Genomic DNA, 6,720 nt, shown 5'->3' with positions numbered 1-6,720 from the left:
GAGGGCAGAATAAACACTGTGTCTGCCCCATCTCATTTAAAAGATACCACTGTTTATTGCTTAGCTTTTGCTCTTTCATCTTCAGCTCCTGAAGGTATATTTAATTTTCCCTAGCTAGTGTTACTTGCTCTGTGAAAGATGTTTCTGAAGATCCTCACAATTCAGGTACTCAGCTCTGTTAGTTTCCTTTTGAAAGAAATCTAATAAAATCACCTTTTAGTCTAGGGACTTTCCCCCCCTCCTCCCCAAAAGTAAATGTGTTTAAGACTCTCCTCAAGGGTAAATGTTTTGAAGCTGTTAATGACCTGCAGAGTTCTCCTTTCTTAAGTGTTTGATTACAGTTTTCCAAATAGTACATAACTGTTAGAGACTAACAATCAGGATGGCACATTTTTTCCCTCATACTGTGGAGGTCATGATGTGTGACCTGAGTCAAATCACATGTAGCTGACTTTTTCTAACCTAGCCTTCGGTTTCAAGTATGGGTGTACTTTGAACTTGATATACGACTTTTACTCAGGATTACAGATCTAAAAGCCTGGCATTTCTCAATTTCAGAAACAACCGTTATTGGCTTACAGTTCTAGCAGACCTACTTAAAGCAGGTATTTATTTGTGTTTTAGCCTCTCAGCAGCAATTTCCATCTCTGCTACACTACACTGTGATGGGAAATTATTTCACATTTGCAGAAGGCTTTAAGAGCACTCTCCTGAAGATGCTGTAGTAAATACTTCTGTTGATCTATATCCTTATTTTCCCCTAATCAAGCAAAACTCATGGCTTAAAAGTATGTAACTTGTTAGAGACAGTATTTTGAACTTATAAAGACAAACTGTGAGCTGAGTTTTGCTCTGAGATATAGCATCAAAGTTTATGCTGTGAATAAGAAGAGAATTTGGCTCTAAAATGCTAGCATTTGTTTTGTGAAGTTATAGGAACACTTTTTTTTAAACTGAAACCTTACAAACACAAAAAATTTAGTGTTGTTATTTGTAAAGGCCAGAAAAATCACGACAGAAATGTAATGTAATGAATATCAATTGAAAGTTTACTGTAGTAGTATTGCTATCACTAAAGTAATGAATCTAGAGAGGGCTCCCTAGAGAACTCATTTAGTTGGTTGCTTCAGATTTATTGTTTGACAAACAAGTCCCTCATGGCAATGCCCTCTCTAGCATTTTATTATTAATGGTAAGATGAAGATTTTTTTCCTGGCTGCACTTTTATCCTTGGGTAAAATTCTCATGTTCTTTCCTTTAGCTTATCTTCATATTTTCTGCTACTGCCTAGAAGTTTAATTTTGCTTAATTTCTTTATGCTGAATGTATGTCAGTTTTAATAGACCAGGCTTTTTAATAAAGTCACATTGGAGCTTCTGAAAATGCATGAACATTTTTCAGTTTTGCCTGAAGACTGCAAGAAGGCATCTTTGCATTCAAAGATGGATTGCGTACTATAGGATTAAATACAGACTCCAGCAGTATTGTGTGCTTACAGAGAGTGGCACAGAGAAATTGTAACCTCAGTGACTTATGTTTCTCATCACCTCTCTAAGATACAGATCACCATCCATGTATTGTGTCTACAAGAGTGCAGTTTGCTCTGTCTCTCTCTAGAAACCTATACCTCCGGGTGTCCTCCTTCCTTTTTTCTTTTCTCTTTTTCCGTCTCTAGTTTTTCTCTCAAATTCCTAGCATTCATCTCAGTGCTCAGGTGAGCTAAGACATAACCACTCCCCCCTTTTATGAAGAGCCCATCACATAAACCTCTCTCTGTCCTATAGGTGGTGTTATCTTTTCCTTACATATGCGATATGGTTTATTTTCTTACCGTGTTTTTAACTGTTTCTTCTTTGTGATGGATTCTTATTCCTGGAATTGTGATCTTGGGGGATCAAGGTGACAAACCTTACAGCTTTTGTTGTGGCTCAGTGTTATGCACTTTTCTACTGTCCCTTTAAATGTAGGCACATTTATGCGCTAGAAAAAACACTAGGCCCTTCTTATGAAATACCAATTCATGGACTAAGTTTTCAGACCACCAGATCCTCATGTTTTGTTTGCAGAATGATTGCCTGTTGTAATCTGTGCTTATGTGCTGTGTGTTTCAGCATAATTGCAGGTTCTCTGATGTGTTGATACAAGCCTGAACAAGTGTTTTGCACAACTTTGTGGTGGAAGGGAGGAATGGTGTTGACACAATCAAAGCTGATTTTAATATACTGAGGTGATCACACTATCATTTGTATCACCAGTTTCTTCTTCTTCAGTTGTGCAACATTCTACAGTCTGACCAGCACAATCATCTTTTTTTTCTTTTTCTGTGATGATCATTCTTGCATCTTTGCAATAATTTCTGTACTCATTGTGTTGGGTGTTTGATTGTTTTTCCTATAAATTTTCTAAAATAAGCTTTTTGTAATGTTACTGGACTGAACTCAGTATTAAGGAGTTGAATATTTGCAGTTCTTTATCATGACAAGGCAGCTGTCCTCTCTTTGATGGAAATGTTTATCCAGAAAACAGATGTGTTGTGTACTTTATTATTCAGAACTTGATTTCCATGACAAATGGTTTTCCCCTTGAAAACAAGTCCAATAAATCCTGCAAGACTTACTTTGTGATTATTTTAGAATGGTTTTTACATTGATGATGACAACCTGTTTCAGATATGTGGGAGAGGGATTTTCATAGCTTTTCTCCTACAGTGTAGAAAGCTACAATATTAGCAAAGGGCATTAATCACTGATGTCTTTGGAATCTCCTGTTTACATGGGATCTGTTTTTTTCTCAGCATGAAAAGTAAGCTCAGTTCCAGACACTCAAGAAGGAATTAGACTTGGACCTATTTACTTAAGCAGAGTTTTTTATCAAAAGAGAAATATAAACATGGGACTTAATCAGGAGCTAACAAATTATACTCCACTTTTGTTGGCTGGATTGCTGGTTCATTTTCATGCAATCATACTTCTGGAGGAATAGCCTTTTTGCAGCATTGTGCTTACTTTGGATCTAAAATACCAAGTTCTTGATCCACAATCTTCTTACACTTTGCCCTAATGTTCCATTCAAAAACATCCCTGTTACTTCAAACCACTGCAGTTCTTTTACCATGAATGTAAATTAATGTATCCCATATAGCTGCAGATTATCCTCATCTAATAAAAATATAATCTCTTCTATCTTGAATTATGAATCTTTCCAGAACTCTCAGCATTCAGTAAGGTTGGACAATACATACAATTTTTATCAAGACCCTATGTACTGGACTATATGTTTAGGCCTATCTCACTGAAATATTTTCACAAAGGAATATCTGAGGGGCTAAGTCTCCTGTCTGGAAACTACTGTAACTAGTTAGGCACTATACTATTGAAGGACTTACCTCAAGTGTACCATAAAGTTAGCTGTCACACTGTAATTTATTGCTTAGTTCTTCTCCCTGTGTGCTGTAATGTTTCTCAATATTTTCTTCCAGAATTTCACTGTGCAGTCTTTCTGATCCCTCTGCAATACAGTTGCAGGAGGTGCCTGTGTTGTGCAGGCTCTAGTATAATTTTCTGTGGGTAGAATGTGGGCAGATTCCTATTTACTTTGGTCATCCACTATTTACTTACAGCATTCAGACACTGGAGAAGGCTGTTTACACTGTAGTCATCATCATCATAACTTTTGTACTTCTTATCACCAGCACTTAGCTACTCTTACAAGTCACAGTTTCAGTGACTTAAACTACTTGGCAATCTTATTTTCAGGCCTCTCTCTCTAACCAGTGTATTGGTGTTCAGAAATTGCTACACTTTCCTCATCTTGCTTGGTTAATTGAATAAACATTTAAACTGCATAGGAATATTATTCTAAAGATGTCTAACCAGAACAGAAACAAAAGTGCAATTGCAAATAATTTTTTTTAAGGAAATAACATGGAAGATATTTTCTGGAGCTTTACATAGTAACCAGCAAATCTATGTATTTAGCTTTTGCAAGACCTGTATGTTTTCAAATATATTATTCAAATAATAGATTTGCAACCCCTATTAACAATCTGTGGAATGTGTACATTCTCATCTTCCTGTTCTAAAATGCTACAAGTATTTGTGAAAGGTTACATATCATATGTCATTTGTCAGTACTTTGGCAAGATATCCATTGAAATTAATCTGAAAATGTAGGAAATTAGAAAATCCTGTTTGAATGCATCTAGAATATGTTGGGTTCCACTGGTTTTTCACACTAAAAGCACTTGGTAAAGAAACATTATTGCCTGGAATTCAATTAGGAGATGTAGTTACAGAATCCTTATTTTACATGTGAATCAAAAAATGGTAGAATTGATGTTAATTAAAGGAATTGAAATCTTCTTAAGCTGGAGTCCCTTTTATTTTCCTGAACCATTAAGTGATGCAGGTGTTCATTGTGGGCTCATCAGACCCTTTTGCCAAATAACTGGCATTCCTCTTTTTGTGCTTCCACTTGAAATTAAAAAAATGTGTTTTGGGCTATCATTTTAGAGTTGAAACTTTCAGCAAGAATAAGCAAACACACTACTGAAAGGAGCAGTTTTTCTATTTTCCTCAGTCCCTCCCAGTTCACTCCCAAGCTTTGTTTTCTGCTGACAGGGCTGTTTTCATGGCCGTGCGTTGACCCGGCTCAGGGAATCAATCTGAGTTACAATTAACCAGGTAAAACCCAGTAAGTAAATGAATAATGGTTAATTGTGACCCAGATCAAACAACTTATCCTTTTTGTCACACACATGAATGCAAGCTCATGCTGGTGCCAAGGAGGGGCCTGACAGGCAGTGGGATTGCTTCTTTCAGCAGCAGTTACATCAGCTTATGATATTAAAGCATTAATGCACTGCCTCTGGGGGATTTGTTTCAGTTTCTGTCATAGCCTTGAGGGATTTGGTATGCTTTCTGTCTTGGGCTGTTTATACTCCTAAAATGTTTTATTTTGCAGGAAGCACTCTACCTATAAGTAGGTACAAATGTGACCATTACCTGGCTCCTCTAGAGGAAGCATGTTATGAAGTGACAGCAATCTGCATCAATTAGCATGTTAAAATGAAACTTGACAGAGAGCTAGGGGAAGACATTAAATCCCTACACATTTTTTTTGTTGACAGAAGAAAGTGAAACTATTAATGGTTCCAGTAAGCAAAGACTGCATCACAAGCTTTGTACTCTATCAAACAATTGTTGTAGTAAAGATTTTTCTCATATGTGAGATTTTCTAGGCCTTGAGGTATTGTAAGTGGCAGCATTCTCTGCTTCTGCTTGTTTGTGATCACCTTTGCACAGCCCACTGTGCAGTGCTGACACCGATATTTGTGTGGGCATTCAGTGAACCATATCAAAGAACTGATGCACTTAAAAAATAACCCACACAAGAAAATCCATTAGCTGGACCAGTTTCCCATTTTGATTTACCCTCTCTACAAAAATAGTGGAGCTGACACAGCTTGGAGCACAGTCACACTTTGAGATGGCATGATTGCTGAAACATTTACGTTTGGACTGCATCACCATGTTTAGTAACACTTAGTTCCTTCATTATTTCACCTTTCCATGTGGTGACCAGTGTCAGCAAAGGAGTTTTAGCAGTAAATTATAGCTGGGTTGGAGTTAAGTACGGCAGGGCATTCTGCTTGTACCCAGTGTAATTTGAAGACTGGGTCCTGCTAATTCATTTCCTCGCACAGCCCAGGGCTTGGATGACCTAGCAGACTCCAGTCCACCATAAATCTGTTGACAAGGGTATGGTGTAGGTCCATCTCAGAGCTTTGCTTGAACTGCTTGCACAACTCAGGTGTCAGAGACTGGTGATTCCTCTTTAAATTTGAGCTAGTGATTTTGTGGGGTGTTGATGATGTTCTTGGAAGCTACCCTAATACATAACATTTTTCCTTTGTAATTCTTATTTGCATTATTTAGGCAAGTTTAGCTTTGAAACTGTTGTCAATTTCTGTCAGTATGTATGTCTTGCTTTAACCCCAGCTGGCAACTAGGTAACACACAGCCTCTGACTCAGCACACACACAGAGAAACTGATGGGATGGCAAGGAGAATTTAAAAAAAGGTAAACCCCTGGGGCTAAGGTAAGAGCAGCTTAATAACTGAAGCTAATAATAATGATGATGATTGATGAAGATGATGATGATGATGATGATGATGATGATGATGATGATGATGATGAAGGTGATGATGATAAGGGAGAAAACAAAAAGAGAGGTTAAACCGATGAACCAGAGCAGAATATATTTGCTCACCCCCCACTGACCAATACTCAGCCCCAAGCAGCGATTGGCCTCTCCAGGACAATTTCCCCCAGTTTATATACTCAGCATGATTCTGTAGTGTGGAATATCCCTTTGGTCATCTCAGGTCAGCTGTCCTGGCCATGCTTCCTCCCAGTTTCTTGTGCATCTCCTCCCTAGCAGAGCACAGGAAACTGAAAAATCTTTAACTTAGGATAAGCACTACTTAGCAACAAACATCAGTGTGTAATAAAAATTTGTCTCAATCTCAATCCAAACCACAGCATTGTGCCAGTTCCAAGGAAGAAAATAAACTCTATCCCAGTTGAAACCAGGGCAATATATTTCATGCACTGCTCTTGCCTCTTCCACTGGCCTAATAAGTCTTGATGGACTAGGAACAGTAGGAACACAGAAGGAATGATACATGCCAATGGCAAAGGTGGGCATAAGGACATCAT

Source organism: Agelaius phoeniceus, chromosome 1, assembly GCF_051311805.1.
Source record: "Agelaius phoeniceus isolate bAgePho1 chromosome 1, bAgePho1.hap1, whole genome shotgun sequence".
NCBI lineage: Eukaryota > Metazoa > Chordata > Aves > Passeriformes > Icteridae > Agelaius > Agelaius phoeniceus.
The sequence above is the reverse complement of the archived record's forward strand: the minus strand, read 5'-3'. Positions refer to the sequence as shown.